Source organism: Alligator sinensis, unplaced genomic scaffold, assembly GCF_000455745.1.
Source record: "Alligator sinensis unplaced genomic scaffold, ASM45574v1 scaffold696_3, whole genome shotgun sequence".
NCBI classification, from domain to species: Eukaryota; Metazoa; Chordata; order Crocodylia; family Alligatoridae; genus Alligator; species Alligator sinensis.
The window spans coordinates 755,714-766,420 of NW_005842505.1; the positions used below are offsets into that span (position 1 = coordinate 755,714).

Consider the following 10,707-nt stretch of genomic DNA (forward strand, 5'->3'; position numbering starts at 1 on the left):
ACATACTGCAACAACGCCACCTCAGGGTGTCTCTCTTTCCAATGCTCCAGGTCTTTTTGCAATGCTGTTCCAAATATATGGGGGGATGAGACAAATCCCTGGGGCAACACTGTCCATAACAATTGAGTCTTATGATACGTGTCCGGGTCTTCCCATTCAAAGGCAAACAATTTCTGACTATCTTTGTGTAGCGGGATAGAGAAGAAAGCATCTTTTAAATCTAGCACGGAAAACACCTTGGCATTTGCTGGAACTTGGGTCAAAATAGTATGGGGATTTGGAACCATAGGATGATCCACTAAAATCTTTTTGTTTACAGCTCTCAAGTCTTGCACTAACCTGAAGGAGGCTTCATCTGCTTTGGGCACACCCAGGATTGGGGTGTTAAAGGGGGATGATCCCTCTATTAACCACCCATACTGCTTGAATTTTTCAATCGGCAGCTTCAAGCCCGCGCGGGTGGTTTTCTTCAGAGGATACTGTCTCACACACACAGGACCCTCTCCCTCCTTCAGGGGAATCTTGACTGGATTTATGTATTTTGCCCGGGCAGGAGTCCCATCTGCCCCCACACATGAATCAACATTCTCTAATATCTCAATTCCTTTGGCTTCTAGTACAGTCTCGGCTGTCCGGAGGGCCATTTGGTAATTCGAGCCCTGTTTCACTGGCAGCTGCATTACAATCAGGTCCTCATGGAAGAAGTTTTCAGCTTGCAGCTTTGTTAGTAAATCCCGCTCCAGGAGGGCTACTGGGCAGGCAGGGGAGACTACAAAGGCATGCTCCAACATGTTATTCTCAATTTTCGTGAGGAGGGGCTGGGAGCTAGGACGCCTGGGCTCTCTCCTGGACTGGGGAAAAGAGAGGACGCCTGGGGTCTCCCTGCGCTGGGAGGTGGGGCTTACACACAGGCAATCGGCAATCTGGTTTGTCTTTTCTCAATACCTTTTATAGTCACATGTTTTCCTCTTTCTTTTAGCTGAAGGGGGCTTTACGGGGATCATGGAAAAGGTGGCTCCGGTAACTACGAGAGCCTCATAGTCTCTGCCACTGACCCTTATTTTCACCATGGGATCTTTCCCCGAGGATTCTGCCCACATCTGGCGGCCCCCCTGCGCTGAGTTTCCCTTTTTGTCTTTCAGCTTAGGACAATCCCTCTTCCAGTGTCCCTTCTCTCAACAATATGCACACTCATCAGGCTTAAATTGGCTTTTTTCTTTCTTCTTCCCCCCACTCAGGTTTCTTCTTCTATCCCCCACCAGTATTTGTGCTTTTGCCTAAGGCAGTTGCCAGCATTGCCATCTGTTTTTGTCCACGCTTTTCCTCTTTCTTCTCTGCCACCTGATCATGATTCCCATAAACTTTATACGCAATCTCTACGAGTTCTGAAAGCGGTTTACCCGCTGCCCCCTCAGTCTTTTGAAGCTTTTTCCTTATATCTGGGGCTGCCTGCCCAATAAACATCAGATTCACCATGCGCTGGTTTTCTATGGCTTCAGGGCTTAAATCACTAAACTTCTTAAAGGCATCAAACAAGCGCTCCAGGAAAACCGAGGGAGATTCATCCTTCCCCTGACGGACTTCATACAATTTGGAAAGATTGGTCACCCATCGTTACCTCCCGCAGTGGACACTGGTAGTTTGGATTCTGATTTTGAGTTGATCTTCGTTCTTGAAGGGGGGGGGGGGCTGCCAACATTGCCATCTGTCTTTGTCCACGCTTTTCTTCTCTCCTCTCTGCCACCTGATCACGATTCCCATAAACCTTATACGCAATCTCTATGAGTTCTGAAAGCAGTTTACCCGCTGCCCCCTCAGTCTTTTGCAGCTTTTTCCTCATACGGGGGAGGTGTTTTAGAACGGGTTGCGTCAGCTATCCCTTTCCGATCCATTTGGTCTGTGTCCAGTGGCGTTTTAGCCTCATCCCTGCACCTTAACCCTTGAGTCAGATCTTCCCTCACTATCAGAATTAAAGAGGACCTGGGGCTTTCTCCCAGCGTCCTAGTTAATTTATGACAAGCCCAACGTGCTGTCGGATGAGGGCACTTTGAGCAGTTTTTCCCCGAATACAACGTATGTTATCAGACACAAAAATAGGATCCTTTACCAGACAAAATTCTAGCCGGCAGTAAGGTTTTAAACTGACCTGTATTTAATAAGGTTCGGATCCAGTCACCATGATTTTGAACACACAGAAAGACACAGGAAAGGCTTATTTAGGACGTCTGGGCTGCTCAGTGCCTTGCCCTGCAGTTTTTACTGCCCAGACCCAAGGCCACTGACCTGACACCGGCTCATACAGTGGAAGGAGGGAGGGAAACACAAAAGGGATTCTTTCACTCCTGCCCTTGACAGAAGATACTGGGACAATGGATTTGGAAAAGACAAAATCACTCAGACACCTGTCCACTGGGTCACGAGGTTTTGGCTGAGCCCCCTTGCATTCGACACTACCTTATCAGGCAGGATCGGGGCGGCTAGACTCAGCCTTAGTCCCAGACCTGGTCAGTGGCTCATTTTTCTAAATACAAAGATGCACATTCATTTAGTCAGACCTACCTCCTCCCCCACACCGCCTTAGCCAGATTCACATCGAAAGAACCAGCATCCGGCCACCCCACTCCAAATGATGGCCGCTCTAACTGACAGACAGTAATCAATTTGCCCTTTGACATTTCTACCCCGTAATTTCCTTTGAATTTACTAAAGTTTCTTAGCATGCAGCCTAATGGGGTTGCGGATTTTTCTTCTCGGGAGCTACCCGAACCCATTGTGTCAACTAATATTCAGACCTATTTGCTGAACTTCAAACTAATATTCAGACCTATTTGCTGAATTTCAAACCAATAACTCCAAAGTCCCCGAGGGACTACTCAAATGACACAAGGAAAACGAATACTTACTCCCCCAATACCCTGGCGCCGTCTCTTCGGACCCACTTAGCCTGGTTGACTCATTCACTGGAGAGCCTTTAACCTCCCGGGTGTCCCGACTCATGGTTCCAGTGCCATGGCAGACTCCAAAAGCGGTCTGGTGGCCACTTCACGGACACCTTTTCCGGTCTTGTCGTCCGACCCTGGGGTGGTCCAAGGGCTTCTCCTGGCTGGCTCACCAAATTGTTGCACAAATTGCTAGTTTCATGCCCCTGGAGGCTTTGTCTAATTTACCTCAAGGAGAGAGTCACACACTCAGGCTGGGTCCAACTCGAGTTTATTGTTTGCAAACAAGTTCGACAACGGAGCTAAGTCCTCAAAGCGAAGTCGACCCCGAGCCCCCAACGTGATTGGTTATATTTTTCTGCAAAGTTTAGTACATGCGTAGTCCTAAAACGGAACTGCGGCAAAAAGACCTGCCGCATGCACAGTCCCGACCTATGTGCCCCTTAGTAACCTTGTGTTTTGGTGTAACTCTAGGATAATGAGCAAGTACGATGATTACAAAATTTAGGTGTTCTAACAGGAAGCTTTGAACCTTATCACAAAGCGAGCGTTGCCTGGACTGTTTCTTATTATGACACTGCTTATCTACTGCAGGAAGAGAAAAAGAAAAAGCAGCCCCCACACAAGGCTGTAAGGCCTTGTGCAGCTTGCATAAGAGATCATGAGACATTTTTACCACAATAAGGGTAAAGGAAAGTAAAGATATAGATACATTTGCACATATTTCACTAAACACCAGTGGTGGAATCCTGGTCCCATTAAATGGACCAAGGAATTTAAAAACAACAATTAACTTCAATGGAACCAGTCATCTTGAAAGCCTTTCTAGAATACAAGGATTGGAATAACATTCAGGAACAGTAAGGAAGCATGGAGCACAGTTACATAATGTACAGGAATGTGTTCATTATACTTAATGAAGATGGATTATATAGTCGATATGTCGCTTCTTATGGAAAATATTTATAGTGACATTTCAATATTTATGGCAAAATAAAACACTACAATTTATTCATTGTTACTGCACTACTTCTCACTTAGCATTAATATACCAAGTGGGGGCTTCTAAACACAGGAATATATGTCAGCCAAGAATAAGTTCAGAGCTGAGAGTAAAGCTTAGGATGTTTAATGTATCTTGACTTTCCTTAAGTGGTTGGTAAAGAACTGGCAATGAATTCACTATTCTCCTTATGCATTGATTCCTGTTTATAGCAAGCTACCAAAAATTATAATATAGAGATTGAACGCTCATATAATGGTTCTTTTACTAGAGGCTGCCATGAAAGGACTGGTGAAACTAGAACGAATTACAGTTAATGATAGACTCTTTCTCAGAGAATTAAACCCTTTAATTGGTCAGTCAGGTTGGGAATTTGTGAAGGGAAAAGTGATGTTAAAACCTACCCATTGTACTTTGACAGATGTATCTGTCTCAGGTAATTCAACGTTGGGAGTGGGGCTTTAATTAGAGCACTTCTGAGAGCTGCTCTAATTAAAGTGCCCAGAGCATCTCATGTATCAGTGTCTCCATGCTTAAAAATGGCAGTGGGGGGACTTTAACTAAAGCTCATTAAACAAGCTTTGGTTAAAGTGCCCCTGCCACCATTTTCAAGCATGGGGATGCTGATACATGAGTCGTTGGAGTTGGCCGGAGTGCAGTAATTACCATGACTAATTACCACAATTAATTAAGTCTGATCCGATGCACTGTAATTACAGTGCATCGATGCAGCCTCACTGCTTGTGTATAAGTGCCCAAAGTTCTAACTATTGTAGCTGTGCTTTTGAAGTCGAAAAAGGGATGCCAAGAAGAAGGAGTTTTTGTTGTTGTTGTTGCAATAATCAGGTTGTTAGAGAACTATATAAATATTCAGATTTAGTATCATCTTGGAAGGAAATTCACACAGCATACAAGGTCCATGTACCAATTAAGTTATATTTTGAAGATCTAAATAATATGCAGTAGGACTATGCGACTAGGCAGCTATTTGATCCGGCTTTGGATCTGGCCACTTCGGATGCCAGGGATCTGATCTGGAGCTCTGGACCGGGTTTCGCCAAAGGCCTCCAAAGCTTCGGAGCCACCTCGGATATCCGGCTATAGGGTATAATGGGGAATCAATGAAATATCTATAACTTTGTTGCTTTTTGTCTGATGTGGATGAAACTTGCCATGATGGTAGCCTCTGCTGAGAGCATGAAGTATGCCTTGTTTCAAGAAGATCAGTGCATGGGTGTGGGAGGAACTGTACCCCAAATTCTTGAAAGCAAAACTCATGTCACATCTATGTGTTACATCATGGGGAACTGAAAACTGCAGGGATGGTGGCCCCTGCTCAGGCCACAAGGCCTGCCAAGTTTCAAGGAGATAAGTGCAGGGGCTTGGGGGAAACTGCACCTCTAGCTGCGGATAAGCAAAATTCATGACATGCATGACACTGTGTGTGTTAAGGCGGAGCAGGGTGAAAGCTACATGGGGGGTGGCCCCTGCTGTGGCCACAAAGCCTGTCCGCTGTCAAGGAGATCGGTGCAGGGGAGTTCTGGGTTTTGAAGGTGTTAATTCTTGCCAAATAACTGGTTCCATTAGCTAGCAACTGTGTATTGAGCTGGTCCCTGAGTGAAACATGATTGATTGGTAACTGGTAACACAGTAGTTTAGCAGCACGGCCTGCAGTAGTTCCCCCCAAGACAGAGACAGTCCGTTGCACAAGCACCCATGTCACGAGTTTTGCCTGTCAGCAGCTAAGGGTGCAGGGCCCCATAACTCAAAACCCCTGCACCTATCTCCTTGACAGCTGGTAGGCTTTGTGGCCTCAGCAGGGCCTACCATCCCTGCAGCTTTCACCCATGTCATGAGTTTTACTTGTCTGCAGCTTGAGGTGCAGTTTTCCCCAACCCCCTGCACTTATCTACTTGAAACTTGGCAGGCTTTGGGGCCTCAGCAGGGTTCACCACCCCTGCAGTTTTCAGTCCACTGTGCCTTAGCGCACACATTGTCACCCATGTCACAAGTTTTGCCTGTCAGCAGTTTGAGGTGCAGTCCTCCCTGAACCCCTGCACCAATCTTCTTGAAACGTGGCAGGCTTCATGCTCTCAGCAGAGAGTACCACCCCTACAATTTTCATCCAAATTAGACAAAAAACAACAAAGTTACAGATATTTCATTGATTCCTCATTATACCCTATGGCAGGATCTCCGAAGCGACTCCAAAGCTTTTTTGAAGCACTTCAGAAAGCCTAACAAAGCCAGTGCTTCGATTCAGACATGCTGCTTCAGATGCCAAAGTGTCCGAAGCTTCTCTGGATGTGAAGCAGGGTCCAAAGCCTTGCACAGCCCTAATAGGCAGGCCTCTCTGCTGAGGGGTGAATTTCTCTCTGGGTTGTGTTTAAATGAAGGTCTGGAACCACATCCATGTCTAACAGTATGTAGCTCCACTGAAGTCAATAGAACCACACAGACATATTCCAGCTGAGCATCTTCCTCACATGCTTTCTAAATGCAAAAGTGGGTTAATGCTTCTTGCATCTAATACAAAAATAAACAAAATACAAATGCAAAATACAAAAATGCATCAGAAAGCCTACATAATTTTCATCTAAAGGTTCAATTAGACAAAATAAAGTATCTTTACATGCACCACTATGCTTCAGTTCCTCATCGGTAAAATGCACATGATTCTCCCTTTCTCTTCCATCTATTGTTTACCATGTCTATTTAGAGTGCAATTTATCTGGAAAAGAAACTAACCCTTTTCATACATTTGTGCAGTGCCTAGAATGAAGTGCCTTTTTCTTCACAAGAGCTGTTAGGGTAGAAATGGACACTTTCAAATGAAGTGGATCTGTTTTACTGGGGTGCGTCTTGGTGCAGGTGATCTGCTTCACTGGGTGAAATGCACATAACCTGCTGTCTCACAGTTTCAATGGGTGGAAGAATAGGTGATATGTTCTCTTAGGCCTTGAAGGGCCCATCCCTACAAACCCCAGGAATTCCTGGGCAGAATCGGGCCCCTCAAGCCTTGGAAGTGCCTGCCCAACTTTCCCTGAATACCAAGACATGTTGCTTATATTAATTTTACGGCATCACATCCAGTGAGTTGCAGCATCAGTCTAAATCAAAAGAAAAATTCTATTCTCCATAACTAGAAGTTTCCAACCCAATAATGAACTAGAATCACAACATCAACAATACAGTGTTCTATTCTGCAGTGGGAAATTCTTGATTGCTACCTAATTATGCTTCTGCAGGACAGAGGAACATGATGTGCACCATGTATGGTTAGATGGTACCAGGGGTACCAGGGGTACCAATTGCATTGTTTCAATGAAAGAATAGATCTTGGACTTGGTGCCAAGCTTGTACAAGTGGATTTGGTAAAGCAGATTTTGTGGAATCATAGTAATGGCTCTTCCCACAACTCTTATGGGCTCAACAGCTGATTGCTTCAGGAGTGCTACTGAGAATGCCATTGATGGTATATGGGTATAAGAGAGATGCCCATTGCCTTGAATCTTAGGAACAGACACTTCATTTTATAAATTCAATAGCAAAGTGAATGTTACTCAATTTTGTATAATTGTGTACACATTGTTACAAATATTGATCTATACAAAAAAGGTGAGGATAAGATTATAGGGTTTTAGCATTGGGAAGCTGAAAGGAGAGGCCCAAGCTCCTATAGTCAATTGGATGCTTCATATTGAAGGGTCAGATATGAAATAGGGAATGTGGGGGAGGGGGTTGACCACAGCATCAGCAGAACAACAGTTACAATCTGGAAGTTACTACTTGATTTTTCTGAGTAACATTGATCTTTCATTTCAGGTTCACCATTTAAAGGGTGAGATGGCTGTCATTCATGATGTGCATGAAAAGAAGCAGATGTCTGATCTTCAGGAACAGCTGAAAACAACCAGCAGTGGTGAGATAAAAGCAGAAACAAGAAGCTCCAACCTTTTTCAAATGGAAACAACACAAAAGAGCAGGTTTGTTGGCTTCTGCACTTACCAGAGACTCTGGTATTTCCTGTATTGCCCATTTCAGGCATTCAGAAACTGAGACAAGCTTTCTGTTTCTCCAAAATGTAAGATGGATGTAGGAAGAATGCATTTTTCCAGAAATAATACACTTTTAGATTCTTTTTTCTTTCTTTTCCTTTGCTTCCCGGTTTCTGAGCCTTTAGGATGGACTCACTTGAGAATTTCAAGTTTTACTCAGCAACCAGACAAGCTAGAAACTTCCTGTTTTTTTTAAATGAAAGCTAAGATTCTTAAGCAATTCCAGGAGCTAGAATAAAATATGCAAGAAGTGTTATAAAATCACAAGACCTGGCAACACTGTGTATGTGTGCTCAATAACTAAGTAGAGTTCTATTGTATGATTTATGACCCCTGCAAGTAAGACCTTTGAAATGTTTTCTGCTGATTTTCTTTTTGGAACATTGATTTTTTCAAAGGTATCCGAGTGGGTAAGTGCTTATGACACAAAAGGTAAGTACTAAGCAGAATTGCTTAAACAGAGTGAAATTTATGACTGAGTACAGGACAATACCAAGATCTAGCTATTATGTCAAGTTTATACTAGGCTTGTCTACACATGCTTTTATGTGTGCCTAAACTTAATGCTCATTTGCCTAATGTGCATTAAGTTGATTTCGGCATGCATCTACACATGCATGTGCTAAGGCGCATTAACATGCTGTGGGAACTGACTTGGAATGAAAGTTAGTCCAAAGACAGTCAACATACACAGCATTAAAGCACCTTAGTGCATCTACATGTGTGTTAAGGCGCTTTAGCTATTCGTGCCTAAATTTGATACAGTATAACCTCATAAATCCGGATATAAAATATATGGAATTATGAAAAACCCAGCACTTTGATAAAACTACACTCCATCAGGGAGTAGCAGGGGCCAGTCCCAGAGCAGTGGAGGGGGAAGCTTGCACTCACTGGCTCCTGCCACCATCCACCACCCTGTGCCACCACTCTGCATGTGGCTGCTGCTCTGGGACCAGCTGCTGCTATCCCTGCCCATCCCTCCCTCCCCTCAACCCCCAGCTCTGGGACTGGCCACCGTTTAGGTCCAAAAATCCAGGATTTTCACATTTCTGGCAGGTGTTTGGTCCTGAGCATGCCAGATTCATTAGGTTATAGTGTACATTCTTTTGCAGGTATCATATTTAGGCATGAATAGCCTAAAATCACCATTTTTGAGGAACATAAAGGGCATGCATGTGTAGACCCATGCCATTAATGCACCTTAAATGGGCATGTGTAGACATGCCCACTGATGATGTAAACAGTGCACAAGCAACTCTGGGGCAGAATTCATCCAGATGTTTCTATGAAATATCAACATTATTTACATATTAAAGAGGTAACATCTTTCTGATGTCATTGATATTTTACTATAAGAGCTGAACTGTATCTCAAATCAGCGGTGATGCATAGGGGGTGCACAGGGGTGCACATGCACCCCCTGAGAGCACTGGTGCATCCCCTGAGTGGCTATGTTTACCACTTAGGTGATGGGCAGGGGGGCAGGTGGGAGCGCCAGTGTCCCCCCTGCAAGTGCCGGCTGGGGAGTGGGGTGCAGTTGTGCTTTCAGAAGCAGCCGCAGCCACTCCCAGAAGTGGCCAGAGCACAATTGACCACAGGGAACCATCCCCCGATCAGCGGGATTGGATGTGGGGGGACCCCTCACCCCCCCCGGTCACTGACTGGTCACTGGGGGAGCACGTGCCCCCTCTGACTAAGGCGGCACCAGTTGCCCATGTCTCAAATGCATGTGCAGTGTTCACCTAAGAACCTTGGAGTTGTACATGTGTTTTAAAGGCAGAATTTGCTTCTTAGATGGTCAAAATGGGATCATCAAATAGTACTACCAGTCTAAGGCATTCAAAAATCATAATTCAGACTTCCAAAGTTATTAGATTTACTAAAGAAAAATCACACTGTATTTACTTGATTCTAGGATGAAGTGTCTCCCCCACCCTGCCATTTAACATGGGGGGAAAAGTCTCATGTCTTAGAATCAAGTACAAAGGTGGTGGGGGAGCAGGCAGCTGCTGTGCCCTGGACTCTAGCTCCTACCCCAGGATCAGAGCCATAACCCACAGCTGCTGCATGTCCCCCTTGCCCATTCCTGCCACCTCTGCACCTTGCTATGTCCTTCCTGCAGCCTCTTCTCCCCATTCTCCCTCCACTATGCAGCTTTGACTCCCTCACCTGCCTCTCTCCTTCCCCCACTTACCTTTGCTCCATGCTGGCAGGATCCATGCATGCTGTAGCCTGAGGTACTGAGCACAGCTCCAGCCCAGTCCCCTAGCAGTGGCATGCAGGCCTTACAGCTACTATGGGTATGATATGGGGCTGTGCTCCATGCCCCAGGCAAGAATAGGGACAGAGTCTGCTGACATAGAGCAGAGGCTGGGGGGAGGAGGGAACGGGGCAGGGGGAGGGGGGATAAATTAAACATGATGCTCCAATAATTTGATTGTATACATGGAAAACTATTACAAATTTATACATTTTCCATGTATAGCATTATTATTAGAGGGTCATCTTAAATTTGGGGTCATCTTAGATTTGAGTAAATGTGGTAATTAAAATAGATTTTTTTCCCCCTGGTTTCTGGTTAATTAGATTAATTCATTCCACATTTTTCTCAGCAACCATTATAGCTTGGAAATTCCTTTAGGAATACTGGAGCTGGGGTGGGCAGGGTAGCCATGGGGGGCTGGGGGAGCAGAGGGGGTTGAGG

The 10,707-nt window shown here is 44.9% G+C and overlaps 1 long non-coding RNA gene across 1 annotated transcript in view; it reads left to right on the forward strand.

Annotated features, from left to right (window-relative positions):
- LOC112551556 overlaps positions 1-10,707 on the forward strand; it is a 67,595-nt gene that overhangs the window by 28,244 nt on the left and 28,644 nt on the right. Inside the window, exon 2 of the long non-coding RNA XR_003095851.1 lies at positions 7,768-7,928. This is a non-coding gene — a long non-coding RNA (uncharacterized LOC112551556). The remainder of the gene's footprint in view (positions 1-7,767; positions 7,929-10,707) is intronic.